We start from the raw sequence: 17,949 nt of genomic DNA, 5'->3' as shown, positions 1-17,949 counted from the left end.
TTTCAAAATACAGTTACCAAATAGTGATAAACGATCACATTAAAACAGCCCTTGGTTTTAAAGGAGCCCCCTGCTGGCTGCGTCAGTATAATTATTTTTATTTAATTTTTTTCTTGATGGAGAAAATAATCTTTGGCATGCGATTCCAAAATGAAACACAGCCCCGACCAGACTGTTGAAACTGGACCGCTCGAAACTGTTTCAAGCGCGGAGAAAAAAAAAGTTTGCTCACAGATAACAGCAAACTGTTGGAGCTCCAAACCAATACCACGTAACTGACTTTTCCCTTTGTAACTTGAAAATCTTATTCCTCGCTCTCTATCTTTTTTAAACGTGAGTTCATTACGCGTTTTGTTCACGTTGGCTGCAGGGGGGTGGGGGGTGGTGGGGAGGTTGGGGTTCTGCTGTAACCCTCCCAGCCGCTCGCCTTCGACCAGCAACCATTTATAGCCTGGCGGTGACAAACAATCTTATTATGAGATTTAAACTTTGCCTCTGCCAGTCTGAAGGATCAACATGCGCTCCCCTCCCCTCGCACCTTTTCCTCGATGTTTCCCCAACCGGTACTGTAATATCTGCCTACCTACACGCCTCCCCGTGGCAGCGGTTAAACGCCGGTGTCAGCTCTCGGTGTAATAGAAAGACCCGAGCAGGGCTCCGGGTCTCTTCAGAATAACACGAAGGCGAGCGACGAGAGGAGCTCAGCGCAGAATTAAATCAGTCACCGCTTAATGGATCTCTGAGACTCGCGCCACGCAGACAGTCGCAGCCGAGTCTTCCTCAAGCCGAAAAGAGAATCTGGATCTTTTTATTTTTGTTATTTATTTTTTTGGTCTAGTTTGTTTATTAATTATTTCAAATAGTTGCTTTTATTCTTTAACGCCGTAAACATTTCCATGCTCTTTGAAAATGCATTGCGTTCGTGGTGAGATACAGTGAGATCCGCCGCTCAGTCTCGGGACGAAGGTGCTCTGCTATCGCTCGGCAGGTAAGCTGGATTTTTATACCCAACTTTAACGTCGCAGACTTTGCAGAGCCTTCCTTATGATCTGCTTCATGTATTTTGTCCACACATGCTGTTGTGGGGTAAATCTCCAAGCTCCGGCGTTGCGCTTTCAAGAACAGCGCAGCTGAAATGGTTTTGGCTGTTGTCACTGTGTGGAACAACTTAGTCATGCATACCTCTTTTAAAAATTAATAGTTCAGCTTGATCACCGGTCTGCTGAAGAGGGTGAATTTTTGCACTTGTTTCAGTGAGAGCTGCGCGCCCTGACATTAGGTGGACGGAAGCAACGCAGACACTTTGTTGCACCACTCATGCCACCAACCTTCACTTTTATTTCATTTTCACTATCTAAAATTGTCGTTCCTCTCCGGCTCCATAACATTTTCTATTTGTTTTTCAAGTCCAGTTAAGCATTACGGGTACTTAGAAGCTGTAAACCTCCTGCTTCAGCCACTTTAGCACCACGGACAGCTCCAGTTTGTTATAACAGCTTTATTAAGTCATATTCGTTTATTTCTTGGAATCTAAGATATATGAGCTGTTTTACACACTTTTCCCTCCAAATCACCATTTAAGATACTATTTTACTGGGCCCACACACATAACGACGCACATGCAAAATGACAGCATGCATCACAATACCGCACGTAAATTTGACACACTCGGGAAGCGTCGATGCAAACAAACCGAGGCAACTTTAAAAAGCTAATTCTAAACAATCACAGTATGTCGTGCGATGCTGGGCTGTACTGCTGTCCTGTTCTCAGAGTTGCTTTGTGCAGTCTCACTCAGATTAGCTGAGGATTTTGCTGCGTGTGTGCCATCTGTCTGAAGGAAGCATACTAAATGTTGTATTGCGGACGTGTTGCTTAATTTTAGCAGCACAAGCCTTCATATGGAGTGGCTTCTCTTTTTGAAAGTCAGCACAGAATGAACCTTTACAGATGTTTAGCATGCTGGGCAGCCTTTTGAAAAAAAAATAATTAAGGACTTACTGGTGGGTGTGCGAGGAGCATCACTGGGGTCTAGAATACCAGGTTTACTGTCTTAAAAGTAATATATATCTGTAGTTACACAAAATAAATAAGTGTAAGATTGTTTTATGTATATATTTGTAAAACTAATTCTTAACCATATCCATAAGTGGTATTTCAAAATCTAGACTCCTTTTAAAGACATTAAGCTTATATGCTGCTGAAATTGTTAGTGCTTATTTTGTTTCTGCATTATTATTATTATTATTACTATTGCAGATGAGCATGGATCTAGGCTTTACCAGTAGTGAATTTTGCAACTTTTGATGTTGAGAGTAGTGACAGTTCCAAAACACCTCCGTTTTGCTGTTGCTGCTAAAGATGTCTCCTGCACTTGCCTTCTGCATCTCCCTTTTCCTGTCCCCGTCTCCCTTATCTTGATTATACAGCTGGATGATTGAGTCAGCTGTTTTGTATGCAAGCTGCCTTGGCTCGGCTCTTTGTGGAGGAGAGAGAACGAGATCGTGCTGAGGATACTGAGAGAGAATTACGGAGGCTCATGACCATGAGAAGCAGAAAAGACGAGGCTGCCCTGTTCGATAAATTGCTATTTGAGTGAGACAGGTATCCTGGGGGGGACAGCGGTTTTGGAAATTTGACTAACCTTTCTAAATGGAAATGGTAGTATGCATTGCAGTAGTCCACAGATCTACACATGGATTGATGGATCCAGGTTGGATACGATTCAACAGTTTTTCTCTATAAAAATTGGCTTTGTAACTTGAACACATGCATTAAATGTACCAGTCATGATACAAAAAGGGCTATTTATGGAATCACATGTTGCCTGTTTTTTTAGTTTTTCGTCCTTGTTCTGATCCCATATTATAAACTCGACCCGATAAAACCGATACAAATATATATTTAATCTATTAATCCGTTTATTACACTCGTGCTGTATTAAGGAAGTTACCAAGGCGTAAACAAATCAGCGAAGCACTGGTTGTTTGGTTAACAGCGTGCAAAACTGTAATCAAAGGGACCAAGCAGGGTTTGTAGACAAAGCTGTGAAACATATGGTACAACAGCATGGTCTAATTCAGTGGCACAGTTCTTGACAACCATTAATACTTATTGTGCTGTGAATACTGTGTGCCATTTTACAAGAGCAGTTCTGCCACCTCAGTTGTGAGTGTCACATGTGATGCTCAGCTGTTTTGGTAAAAGAAATAATGAGGCAACCCTTCCTGGTCTATGTTGAAAGGACGGATCATGGAATTGGCCACAGGAGAAAAACAAATGAGAGGGACAAACTGCCTATTTGGCAGAAAATGAATTAAAGAAGTGCTATTTTATTTTCACTGAAGCTAAACAGCATATAGCATTTGCATTATCCCCTTTTCCAATTTGTCATACAACCACAAACTTCAGTGCAGTGTTTTGGGGATTTTATGTCGGTTGAAGACAAAGGAATGTATACCGTGTAGACACGGTATACGATACCTCGTTTTTTAAATTATTTACAGATCAAAATCTTAAAAGTGGGGCCGGCATTTGTGTTTACCCTCCTCTATTCTGAGATCTCTGAATAAACTTCAGCACAACCGATTGCCTTCAGGACTTACCTAATTGAGTGCAAATGTATGGATGGATGGTCATCAATAGCACAAGTAGAGCATTAAGTAGAGAACCAGCCGAGAGTCCAATCGTAACTTTGGAGGAGCTGGGGAGATCTGCAGCTCAGTTGGAATAATCACTCCACAGGACAGCTGTTAGTGGTGCATTCCACTAATATGTGCTTTATTTAAAAAGTGGAAGAAAAAAGACATTGTTGAAGGATGGCCCCATTTTAAGTTTGTCAACAGTTCTGTAGGTTGACATACTGAACAAATCAAAGGTGCTCTGGTCAGATGACAGTAAAATTTAACTTTTTGTCCCACATGAAAAACACTAGGTAAGAAGTAACTAAGTATGGTATAAAATACCCTACAAATTGCATCTCCATGGTGGCAGCATTATGCTGAGAGGATCTTTATACCCAGGGAGAAAGCCTGCTTAAGCCTCCTGTGGGCGACTGTGGCTTGAGTTGTCGTCTGGCAATCAGAAGGTTGTGGGTTCGATTCCAGCTTCCCCTTGCCACATGTCGATGTGCCCCTGGGCAAGTTGCCTGCCGAGCTGCGTCTCGGTGTATAAATGTGTGCGCGTTAGTGAAAGCGATTGGGTGAATGTGGCTATAGTGTACAGCGCTTTGGGTGGTCAGCATGACTGGAAAAGCGCTATATATGTTCAGTCCATTTAAGGCCTATATGTTCAGTCCATTTAAGGCCGAAGAACCTTAAGATGTAGCTAGGATTGCAGTTGAATAAATTATAATAAAAACATTAAAAAGACCAAAATATCCGCATGCTAGAATTGTTCCGTTAAAGTGCATGCCTAAACGTACTTGGGTTTTCTGAACTTGACCAATTGTTCATGGAATCATGCTTCTAGTTTTTTAATTGTGTAAGGGACGTCCTAAAAGGCTAGTGGAAGTAACTGCGCAGAATGTGGTTCTACAAAGTAGTAACACATTAACACATGGGGGCTGACTACAAATGGACAGAACATCTGAAATCTTATTAGATTTTATTTGAATTCTTTTTTTAATCTAAGATTGCCTTACCACCTCAAAATGATGTGCTACTTCATGTTACTATATCACTATATATCTATACATCCATTTTCTAACACATCTATCCGTCAATGGGCGAGAGGCAGAGTACACCCTGGACAGGTTGCCAATCTATCTATCTATCTATCTATCTATCTATCTATCTATCTATCTATCTATCTATCTATCTATCTATCTATCTATCTATCTATATATATATATATATATATATATATATATATATATATATATATATATGCATTGGGCTTTGTGGTTTTCACATTGTGAGACGGTTTAAAGAGAATACAATGAAATGAAATGAAAGGCGCTGTATGTTACATCACAGTTATCAATAATGGTGTCACAAATTGTAGTCGGTGTTTTGTCAGTAGCTACTAATCATTCCATCACTCTGTATAGATCTGTTCTAAGCAACAATAGTTTTCGTCACTTTTGACAGAGTTAGCCTTTTCTGTGCAAAAATCAAAATAGCAGTATGCACATACACTGTTTACTGGAAGCAATGCAAGTGCATAATCAGTGGTTTATCCTTTTAATCTTTTTTTTTTCACCAGTGTCAGTAAAGAGTGAGACAATTGCTATTTTGAAGACACATCAAGACTGAATGAGAATACTCTGATTGCTTCACAATAACATAATTTGGTGGTCAAAAGAAAGATTTATGCTTGGTAACACCCAAAGTAATTTTAAAAGAATATTGTATACAAGTCTATGTTTTACTATGATGTGAACAAGTATTATACTGTTGTTTTGTTTCATTCCTATAAACCACATATTAGGGGTCCTATCATCCTCTTTTTATCTAAGCAATAAGACAAGAAATATCTGGATAAATAGGATAGGAAATATCAGGTGGAAATTGGGATTTGAATATGTATTTTGTAACCGGTTCAGTGCAGAGATTCCTGTTGGACCATTTGTTTAGAGATGTTGGTGGAAAAGAGCAGGCCCATCAGAGAAATCCTCTGAGTTCCGCTTCGAGACAATTGGCATTAAAAGGAAGTGTTACAGAAAGTAATTTAGTGTTCTGGAAAGAAGAACTATTTGCTGAGGATTTCCAATGTCTAACGAAGGCTGTAATGAGCAGATAAGGCTGAAAAGACTGGAAAAAAACCCTCTGCCCCTCAAATGCAACCACCCTCAGGCACATTTTCTTTAAGACAATGCAAAACAGAGATGTGCTGTTCCTGAGATGATATCTCCTTCAACTCTTGCAACCAAAAAAAAAAAAAAAACATTAGCAAACTTCACCTTGAATCACTACCTCATGACTAACAGCACAGAGTATTTACAGACCTGTGGTTTATTTCTATTTGGGGAAAATATGCATTTAAATTTACACAGAGTTGTTTGCTGAAAGTGGCAGAAATGGCTCTTTAAATTTCAAGCTTGTCTCAAGAGTGAAGAAAGGTGGCAAGCGCAGCTATTATCGCTTAGATTTTTCATTTCTTTTAATACCTGCAACTTTCTTGGTTATTTCTTGGTTACTCTTGAAACTGAAAAAAAGAATGTCATACATGTTATATATATATATATATATATATATATATATATATATATATATATATATATATATATATATATATATATATATATATATATATAAAAACCTGATCACTTAAGACTTTACATGTACTGTGCACATGGGAAAAACAGACAGCAGACAGTGGCACTGATAAATTGTGGGGGTAAATGTAGGAAATGTGCAGATTCACTCTGGGGTGTGAATCAGTCATCATTCATTTTGAAGTGAACAAAAATGAATCCACGCCAGAATGCCAGAAACGTTCGTGTAGTTTCCTCAGCCACCTGCTGGTTGCCTTATGATGCACAAAACCCTTTAGTAAACAAGCATCATGAAATGGCAGAATGAGGCATATTGAACACTGCTCAGCCTCTTATTTGCCATCTTTTTGCGGAATAATTAGGTGCTGGGTTGGATGGCACCGTGTCTTCAGGCACCTGCATCACTTGATGAATCTCTTCCATAGATGGTAGTCCAATACAGCTGGCCTGTGAAAGTGTGTCCTGTCAAAACCTCAGGTTAGGAATGCTACTTTAAGTGTTGGGGGATAAAGGATTTTTCTTGCCGCAGATCATACATATGTTAATAAACACAGCGGAGACGGTTGTGTTTTATGGTGTGTTATTGTTTTATTGTTAAAAAAAACCTTGAAGCAAAATGTAAAAAAAAGAGTCTTACCAGGGAATAATATTTAGATTATTTGGTACCTAAAGGCAACTAATAAATGTAGTTATTTTGTGACTCTGTAGTGTATGCTATAGGTTTGCTATGTGAATTTAACAAAGCAGAAACGGAAATAGTTGAAATCCGATATTTAGAATCACTGCATAAAAGGACAAATGCTTTTTTTTAACACTTCCTGAAATAAATATTTCTAAACAATTTTTTTTTTCTATTTTAGATCAGTCAGGTTTAACAAAATTGTTTGCTAAATGCCAGAATGAAAAATAGTATTTTCCTTAATTACATTGTTGTTGTTATTTTAAATCAGAAGTTTACATAAATTTCCCTAACATCTGAGATCATTGTGTTTAAAACTTTATGAGTTTAGTCAAACGCTTTAGGTATCTTTCCTCGAGCTTTTTGCGGTTGTTTGCTGAAGATTTTGTCCATTCCTCCTGAAAAAATGCGAAGAATCTAGTCAGGTTTGATGGCTGCCTTTTGATCTCTGCTCTTACATTTCCTGTGCAATTTGTCATGGCCAATCCAAAACATTGACTTCTCTGCTTATAAGCCTCATTGCAACTAGTTTGGTGATATGCTTAGGGTCATTGCACAGTTCAAAGACCCATTGGCATCCATGTTTGAGCAGGAAAACCCCAGACGACAAACGGCTTCCTCTTCCCCACTTCACCTCTGGGTTGATTTGCGTTCATTGGCTTTCTGGCTTCCACCTTCATTCATCAAATGTAACATTAGTCATTCTGGCCATATACTTCATTTCAGGTACACCATACCACAGGGCATGCCTCCAAAAATTAAAGTGTTTGTACCTATGTGCATTTGGAATCTGTACGTGGCTTCTGGAGTAATGGCCTTTCAACCAATGTAGGTTGTTTCACTTTGGATAATGACACTCTTCCGTCAGCATCTTTGCAAAGTCTCTTCATCTTGTTCAACACATTTTGCACCATAACTCTTTCCTCTCTGGGATAGAGAACCACCATGGATGGTATAATCGCTGGACTCTCCTCCACTGTTTCTACTTGAGTATGGATTTTTAAACAAATGAACATAATTTCTTCTGTACCAACTTGATACGATCTTCAGACTACAGGCCCAAGACATTTTAAGTGAATTTTCTGAAATCACTGCTTTAGATCCTGCCATGTCAGCTTCTGAGTGCAGTTTTGACTAAATACAACTATAAGTCTGTTAAACATCTGACTTCAGTGCAGTCACAACACTATTAATCAAAGATCAAAGGCAGTTATGAGTCCAAATTCTAAGCTATCATTTCTATTTGTGTTTAGGCTATAAATGTGGTGAATGACATGTCCATTTTTTCTCTAACAGAGCAGATCGTGTGACTTTATTCTTCTTAGATAGGAAAAGAGATGATGTGAGAAATAGTCTGTTCAGGTTATTCAGAAACTGCAGAGTGAATGGTATGGAACACGGAGGCACTCAGCCTATACCACAGCTTTATGATGGAAAGGATGAACATCTTAGATGGGATGCTCTGCATAAATTCTCATCAGCCACACTTACAAGGACAGAGGGGCCTTTTCTCTATGCGGTCGTGCTGCTTTCTTTTTGAGCACACTTGAGCTTTAAAAGCAACGCGTTTCGCCTGCTCAATCAAACCGAACGTAGAAAAAAACCCAAAAGGTTTCCATGAATTAAACTCAACAGACTGAGTGTGAAATGCACCACTGGATATGAAAATACAAAGTAAATGTCGTTGGTCGGGTGACACTGAGTACACTAAGAGAAAATAGTATTTTATAGATCCGTGTAGAGTAGAGTTTAGGAACATCTTGAGAACAATAATCATGTTTTGAACCACGTTTCCATCCCTGATTTTAATGATCAATGGCAATTTAATGGAAGTACAGGAAAATATGCTCTTTATAAGCAAAAATACATACAAAACAAGACTGTAATTGCTCCTAAGATAAAGGATGTTTACACCAAAGCATCTTTCTATTCTGTTTCGCAGCCATCGCTACAGTGCAGTGACAAGGTAAACAAAAAATCAGCTGATTAGATTCCTGATTGGCAATGCAGCATGATTAAGCTGTTTGCAATTTCATACCAAATACAAAATTTGAAACTAGCAGCCGTTGAAGATGACAGATGCTCAATGAATGAAGCAGCTTCCATGTGAAGCACAGACTGCTTTTCATCAAACAGGAACATTGTGGGTGCCATGAGTTGCTCAATGGTAATCAATCCATGGCCCCTGCTCCCTATAAATACTGAGAGACTCTACTCTTGGTTTAGTTACAATCTTATGCTGCACTTGAGAAAATGAACCTGTTAAATGGTATCAATAAACATAAAGCCTTAATTGGAACATGTCTCTTTCATTGCATCCACACAGGAGTCTATAACTTCCTGAGCACTCAATATCATTGTAGAATTGTATTCTTTTGGGTTATTAGCTTTTCATTCCATTAAGGTTATTTTTCAGTTTTTCTGTGCAAACCATCACTCAGGGTGTTTTTTTTTTAAATGCAAAGAAAACTATGTTAAAACTCTTTCATTTAGCACTTCAAGGTATCTCATGCTGCTCTAGCATGATCTGAAACTTGCCAAGATTCATAAAAAAATGTAAACAAGAGGAACGATGAGCCAAATGATACATCTGTGTTAGTTCAAGTACTTATGAATCATGTCAATAAACTAGACATTTCAGCAAAATAGCTCAATAGCTTTGTATTTTCTCAATATTATTGCGAGGGCCTTTATGTTCAAGGGGTTGTCAAACCCTTTTCAGTTTTACCATGTATGCTAACATATTGAAGCCCACATGTCATAGGGTTCTAAAGTTGTGGAAATTAAGGGGCTTTTTTGGAACATCAGGTCCTAATGAGGCTATCTTTAAAATGTGAACTGATTGTTGATGATCAATTACTCATGATTACAATTACTAATGGTGAGTGTAAACTGGGATTAATGGTGTAAAATCTGCAATGTTCAGAAACTGGCACTTTTTAGGTATTATTATTTAAGTAAGACCTTTTATTTTCAAGCATCCAGCATTCCAGTGTGAGTGAAGCAATTGCAAAGGGTAAAACTAGATCATGTCATTTTTACTCAGTCATTGCTGTGATATGTATATGTAAGTCACACTTGATTCTTCTAACAGTGGTGAACATGTGCTGTATTAGATGGTGATCAAATTATTTATGCTACAATGGGATGGTTGTGTGGCAAGGTTTTCCTAATGCCTCGTGCCAACTTACAGCTATTGAACTGAAGGGCGATGATTATACATTTGGCCCTGGTAAGGTCTGAATTTCAATGCAATTGTAAAAAAAAATATGACTTGTGGTTTTGTTAGATGTCAGTTAGATGTTAAATTAGTTAGATGTTAATTTGAACATTGCACCTACCATTAGCGTAAATTTAGGTAGGATGCTGATTAGGGACACAAGGCACTTAAGGAATTATTCAAACGTTTCAATCTCCGCATTAACTTTGCCTGCTAGCTGTATTCCCGGAGTATTTGTGTGTTCACAAACACACGAGAATTGATCTCGTCCCGCTACCACCTCAGTCGTTCGGGACGGAACCAAAAATGGTTTGTGCCATTAATGTTGCAATGTTATAGTTTAAGGTGGGACATACAGCTGTGATGAATGTAAGAACTGCCAAACCTACAGCCAAATCAGAATAAATATGCCAGCGCAAGAGGACACACGTGTAGCTGCTGCTATTACATCTGTTTTCTCAGAATCCCCGATTTCTTCTTTGAAAGAAGAAAAGCAGGAAGTACCTTGACCAGTGTGACTTGTTGTGGCTTCTCATGGTGCCTGTTGCTTATGAAATTTTCATTTGATACCATGATTGACTAAAATCAACCTTTGGTGGGTGGGCACTAGGTATCACTTCGCCCAATCAGGTCAAAAGGTTCTGCTGAATGTTCCTCCTTCCCCCAAATCGATTTGATGGGAGCAGACCCAGATTGATAATGTGCAAAATGTAGAGCGCTACACATTATCAATCTGGTTTGCTAGGTTATCTCGATATGATTTATTTTATTGACGCCACTGTTGCTTAAACAAGACTTTCAAATTGAGTCAAAATTTGTGTATTTGAACAACAGGTGCTTTTTCATCATTACAGTGTTTTAAATACAGTTAAATATCTCTGATAAATGTTCAATCAATTTCTTTGCTGCACAGTCCCATGAGCTCTTGCCCCTCCCCCTCAGTATTTAGCTGTTTCAAATACAGATAAATACTGAAATATTCCTTTACTGTATTGTCCCAGAAACTTGTATCCTCTGTTTCATGATGACAGATGTTGCATTTGGGTATATACTTATACCCAAAAATTAACTATTTATTCCTTATTAGTTATAAATTATATTGCAATCTACAGTGATCCTTTGATTCAACATTGCACAATCTAAATACATGCAAAGAATGTACAATTTCCACATTTATACCCAAATTTATTAATAATATTGCTCATTTCCCCTTCTTCCCTGTGTCGCTAAAAGCTTCAAACCCAAAATTTAAAATGTAGAATTTTGGTCATATGTTTTATATTTCGATATATCAGTTGCCTATTTTTTTTACTGCACCAACCTAAATCAGGGTTGAGAGAATTTACGGAGTTTATCAACCAAATTCCATGCGGCCTCACGTTTGTGCACCTCCACCTCCATGAACCAGGTATAGTTTATACTCCCCAACAATTAAATGATATCAAACCACTTTTAAGAGCATACTTGGTATGAACAGTATATGTTTCATCCAACTTTTTTTTCGTATTCATACACCAATTTGGCTGTATTTACTACAAAACAGGTATGAATCTAAATAGTGTCATTCATAGATGTACCTTTTATTTCCACTGTCCAAGTGGTTATTTGTATAGTTGTAGTTTTGATGTGGATGAAAGCACAGGCAGAGCTGCTGCCGCCATTAACTCTGTTTTGGTTCGGACTTGGACAAAATACTGGCTGCTTGACCCAAGGTAAAAATGACAGGCGAAACTGCAGGGAATTAATCCTTTCCACTGCTATGTAAATAAAGGGAGTTCAGTTGAACTTAAATTTTAAAAAAATAGCTTCCTCCATTTTACAACAAAATCAATGATAACCCATCCATTGTGTGCTGAGTGCTGCAAAATATGTATTCTAGTGAAACAGTCACATACATTAATCAAACAAATTTAGTAGTAGAGTAGAGTTAAACAGATATATGTTCTTGGAATTAGAGGGAATAATAAAACGAGACATCAGATTTTCACTTTAACATAAAAAAATACTTCAAACCGTTTCACAGTAAGTGAGACTTTCAGTGTTTTTTTTTTCTCCTTAGCTATTAGAGAATTATGTATGAGGCCGTTTTTTTTTTTTTTATTCTTTGCACACGTAATTGCCCCACACAAGCTGAGCAAACATTTTTTTAACTGCACAATCATCCAAAATGAAAACTAAGAAAGCGAGTAGCAATCAGATGATCAAGCCCAGGATTCATCTCCACTTTGATGCTGTGCGAAGGTCATCCCTTAATCTTCCTCCACACAGCAGCCCAGCACTTTGTAGAAATTTCTGATGAATGGCCTGAGCAAGTCGAACACTTTATGTTGAAATGCTTCTGACAGCTCAATAGGTGGTAAGGGACCCTAGGAAATAGTCATCTGCCCCAAGCGGCAAGGTAAACCTGTAAAACATCAGGGCTTTGTTGGTCACAGAGGTGCTGAAATTCAGATTAAACTACTTTTTCTGGGCAAACTGATTCCATTGTTACTGCTTTTTGAAATATATTTTAAGCCATTTAAGTCAGATGAATACAAGTAGGCCAAAATGCTTAAAGGCTTATTCAAACTACAAGGACATAATAACAAAACATAAATAGAATAAAATAATAAAAACAAATGTTATTTATATTTAGTACAAAGACAATGTTTGTCATTTTGGGATTTCTATTTGATGTAAAATTAAAAAAAAACTTGAAAATTAAATGTTTGTTTTAATTTATAATTTAGTGCAAAGCTAACAATTTTCATTGCTTGCAAGTTAAATCTCTTGGCTGTAGTACATTTGATTTATCCCACAACAATCCTACCATCTGTTTTCCCACTTACGTTTGCTTTCTTTGCCTTGATCTCGATTACAGCTGCACAAAAAGACTGAGACTTATCTCTGTTGAATTTCCACACATTTAACTCTTCTGTTATTGTTGAACCAACATGATTAAAACTGTACCATCTGAGCCTGAACTGAGCTATTAAAATGGGGATCAGGGACTTACACTTTCAGACAAAGAGGAATCACAAAGTCAATCTGCACCAAGTATTGAAATATTGCAGCTTTAGAAGCCAGCTTAGGGGCATTTTGAAAATAATAGTGTGACTCACTCATCAGTAATCTTAACAACGGTATGTCGAAACCTTTGCAGCCTTTTTATAACCTTGCTTCTTTTAGTGTTCAGATCTAAGGTCAGCTCTTTTAAAAAAAATTGCTCTGAGGAAAATATATTGTAATGGCTTCTGAGTGTGAAAAACTGCCACAGCACCTCTAATGCACCTGCACAAATGCATTCAGCGCACGCTTTGAGTTTTAGTTTTTGTGCTACAATAAGTAATACAACTAATTACAAACATGATGCAACTGCATGAAATAGACATTTAGTGTTAATGATCAGTTCAAAGAGATAGTGATTAAATCCGCAAATTATCAGCGAGCACGTTAAGATAGGACATTGTTGCCATAGAAACTGCTTCCAAACTTGGAGCAAACATACTGGCGACTACTTATAAAAAATGTGCCAGTATTCACACCATTAGCGGGGCATCGTGTACCATAACACTCGTTTTTGGAGAGAACTGCTGAATACTTGACTTAGTGTTCATTGAGACCATCGTGAGGCTCTAGTAGTCATGATGAAGCAAATTAATTAGACAGATTTCTACACAGTCATCTCAGCAACGCCTTAAAGATTTTACTGTGCTTTACATAGTGGCTTTGATAAGACACATTAAACAGTTTTTTTTTTACAGCTCTTACAGTTAAATATTCTGCTGACTAAGGTTGTTGAAAGCATATGAACAAAGCTGACAGTAAATCCTCTGTTTGGTGTACCCACATGTCAGTTTTGCTCTGTTGGAAGTTTCGGGAATATCCTTGGTGAAAGTCAAAGTTTGTGATTCAGATTAGTTGAAAGTCTCTACTTGGCAGATTTCGTGCAGCTTACAAAAACGCATCAATATTTACCTTGAAAGCTGTCTTGCTGATACCTGATGAATGTGAACAACAGCGAGATTTGAACAGCTTGTTATTCCAACTCAATCTCCAGTTGTCTAGACAGCATGAGGATTCGAACATGCCTTTTTTTGATTATTATTATCTTCAAGACGGACAGCTGGCAAGAAAAACTGCCCATCGCCAGCTGCGGACCATCAATCTGACACCCCACCTGTTGTTTCTTCACTCGTACCCTCCGTCGTTCATTAAACAGCGCCGTCTTTCAGGCCCAATCAGCTCAGGCTGGTGATCGCCCACTGGGAGACCAGACTACAGAGATGGGAGGGATCCGGGGTGCCAGATTGTCAGGCCTGTGAGGTGTTATTCCTTAACTAAATATGGAGATTATGTGTAAAGTCTACATGCCAATTATGCTTTCTCACTTTATTGAGGCCACTTGGAGTTTGTGTGAAGTCATGCACAATGAACACATGCAGGCACAGACTTCTGAGACTTGGTTCAAACAAAAGGGGGAAACAGAATAAAACGGAGCATTAAGTTTATTCATAAAAACAGTCAGCAGTGCTGGTTTTATATCCTACCCTCAACAAGCCAAATGTCAGGGACAATGAGTGTTTTGGATTAGTCAACCTTCAAATAAATCTCCTGCTGATGTAGCACAGGTCTTATTTGAGTTTTCAAAATGTACCCATCCATTTTTTTAGCCACTATAAAATAAATCCCATTTGGAAATACCGTTTTTGGAATGTAATCAGAGAAAAGCTATGTGCAAATTGTTTCTTTCAAGAAGCAATTATATAAGCTGCAATGTCCTGTACATTGTATTGGAATTCAAGTATTAAGCAGCAAGACATCCGACAAGATCCAGATGTTAGTGTTATTTTTACCCAGCCTGTCCATACTTATAACCCCTGACCAAAACCGTAAGACCGGGAAAAAGTTGCAGGTGTTGTTTTTTTTCTTTATGAACAACTTCATCATGCAAGTATAAGAAACAGGAGCAAGAGACAAAACACATAGCGTAGGCAAATTATTGAAAACAATAGTAAACTCAAAATGGCTGTTCATCAGCGATCAAAATTATGAGATCACAGCGACTAAATCTTTCTTCAGTATTTTAATGTTGTTTGTGTTCTCGTGCATAGTCCAAATGGGCACGTGTGTGACGTGGAAGGAGAAATGGCCTGTTAAGATGTTTTTTTTGTGGTTTGTACCTTTGTGTTACAGATTCTGTCTGACGGTTACTGGAATTCAGTCATAATCAGAAAGGACTTAAAGAATAAGGACTTAAACTTGAAAACTCTACTTACAACTTGGCCATGATCCTAAAGGACAAAGACTTAAAACTAATGAGGAATACGTTTCTTGTTGAAAGGTTTGGAGCCAAAGCCGACAACGGGACATCACAGTCAAATGTCGTAAAAAAACATAACATTTGACTTTAGGCTTAAATTCTGCAGATTTAAACAAATAGAACAGGGAAATTAGAAAGGGAATCACGGTTTCCTGTCCCTGAGGTGCAACCACAAGCCTAGAGGTGTGATTGGCACGAGTTTGCTTTTAAAGATTTTGTCATATTGAAGGTACATAGTTTCGATTTTTTCTTACCCCTTATCCTTACACGCCTGTGCAAATCCTCTGTTATCCGGGTCATCGCAACAGCAAACAGGCTTAAATAGGAGGCCTTTTGCTCAGTTTTTCTGAAAACGTATCCTTGCACTCTTTTATTACATAATAGTGTCTCTACAGCTATGTAACACATTGCTATTATGGAAATTTTATTAATACTTTTTGTAGCATTATTTATTACTTGTGTGTATGTGAAACATGCAGTTGATAATGTAAAATTAAATGCAGAGCTACAAACGTCCTCACAGCTTGCTTTTTTTTTTCAAAAGCCTTACAACTGTATTACTAAGCCTTTTTACTGTTGTATTTTTCAGCATTCGCCATTCTTATGTAAGGAGTATAATCAAGCAGGTTTTAGTATTTCTTCTAGGCAAATCCTATTTCTTTCAATATTCATGTAACCTCTACATGCAAGCCTGTCTAATTGTGAAATCTATTTTATACAGCTTTTCCCCTTATCTAAAATTAGGTTAAAGGCTATACAATTCTGGTCAAAAACCCTAGCCTGCCCTGCTGAAGCCAAATTATTATTATCAGTCTGCTTTGGGTCAGTAATTTGCAGCTGCTAAATAATGATAGGGTCTCCTCTGCAGCAATTTCGGCAAAGTGATTTCCAGAGAATGTTTTAAGACTGCAATTCTTAAACATTTTTACCCAACACCCTACATGGAGAGATCATCGAAGTCCATAAATGGTGTAGTGGGGATGTGTACAGCATGTTTTAACGTGCAACAAAAATTAGAACCTGTTTAGAAAGTAGGGACACAGTGAAATACCCAAATAGACAACGTGTAATATTTACTTAGTTAATTCAGTCCATGAAGGCTGGAGTTTGTTTTAGATACGTCCCTGTTTTAACACACCTGATTCAAATAAATGGGTCAATCCTGGTCTGTGCAGAGCTTGAAGTCATTCAGCTTTGTGAGTCAGCTGTCTTGGTGCATTACACTAATTTAAACCCGGTACTTGGACATCTGCATTACACTTTTCTAGAACCCTTTAATAATGCTAATGTTATAGGGGCAGCCGATATGGCCGTAATTTAATTATATGCGCGTTCATGTCAACGTTGCCTTTAAAGATGCTCACGTGATCAATGTCATTTGCACTAATGCACCATCATATTAGCAGAGATGCAGGCTTTTTTTTTGTTTGTTCCCCTCTCGTGTAAGTTTTTTGCTTGATGCAGCAGCAAAATACCCTCTCTCATTATGTTTTTCAGTTGGGTTTTTGATGAGTTGCAGCGAGTTCAACCACATAAATATGTATTTTTTTTATTTTTATTTGGAGATGGTCATAGCCACAATGCCAGTTCTGGCAAAACTTGCTTTAAGCTGTGCCATACATCACATCCATCCATCCATCCATCCATCCATCTATCCATAGTCTTCCGCTTATCCGGGGTCGGGTCGCAGGGGTAGCAGCTTCAGTAGGGAGGCCCACATGTCCCTCTCCCCGGCCACTAAGGCCAGCTCCTCAGGAGGAATCCCAAGGCGTTCCCAGGCCAGCCGGGAGACATAGTCCCTCCGGCGTGTCCTGGGTCTTCCCTTGGGCCTCCTCCCGGTGGGACGTGCCCGGAACACCTCACCAGGGAGGCGTCCAGGAGGCATCCTGACCAGATGCCCGAGCCACCTCAACTGGCTCCTCTCGACGTGGAGGAGCAGCGGCTCTACTCTGAGTCCTCCCCGGATGACTGAGCTCCTCACCCTATCTCTAAGGGAGAGCCCAGACACACTACGGAGAAAACTCATTTCAGCCGCTTGTATCCAGGATCTCGTTCTTTCGGTCACGACCAAAAGCTTGTGACCATAGATGAGGGTAGGAACGTAGATTGTTGGCGAGCGCCTGGCGAGCGCCTGGTGGCTGGGCTGGTGGCTGGGCTTTTGCCCATGGAGCCCGGCCGGGCACAGCCCAAAGAGAAAACATTGTTCCCCCTTCCAATGGGCTCACCACCTGGCGGAGGGGCCAAAGGGGTCGGGTGCATTGTGCAACGGGTGGCAGTCGAGGGTGGGAACCTTGGCGTTCCGGTCCTCGGCTGCAGAAGCTAGCTTTAAGCTGTGCTTCTTATAAATAAGTAAATCTATATTTTCAAATCACTTGATTCCAAAATACTAAATTTCACCTATTTTTGGATTGTTTCACACACAGTTCACAAGATGTGGTGAGCCTCACTATTTTCTTTTTTTAAAGGTCTTATGTGGCTTATTATTGTTATTTATTGTTGGTTCACTTTCAGAAATAACAAGGCGCACGCTT

At 38.8% G+C, this 17,949-nt stretch overlaps 1 protein-coding gene across 1 annotated transcript in view; it reads left to right on the top strand.

The window, feature by feature from the left end:
- Positions 1-413: 413 nt before the first annotated feature.
- Positions 414-17,949, top strand: part of elfn1a (extracellular leucine-rich repeat and fibronectin type III domain containing 1a) — a 118,836-nt gene continuing 101,300 nt past the window's right edge. The window contains exon 1 of the mRNA XM_012850179.3: positions 414-988. The gene's annotated coding sequence lies outside the window, so the exon portion shown is untranslated. The remainder of the gene's footprint in view (positions 989-17,949) is intronic.

Source organism: Fundulus heteroclitus, chromosome 16 (genome assembly GCF_011125445.2).
Source record: "Fundulus heteroclitus isolate FHET01 chromosome 16, MU-UCD_Fhet_4.1, whole genome shotgun sequence".
In the NCBI taxonomy this organism is placed as follows: Eukaryota; Metazoa; Chordata; class Actinopteri; order Cyprinodontiformes; family Fundulidae; genus Fundulus; species Fundulus heteroclitus.
The sequence above is the reverse complement of the archived record's forward strand: the minus strand, read 5'-3'. Positions and strand labels throughout refer to the sequence as shown.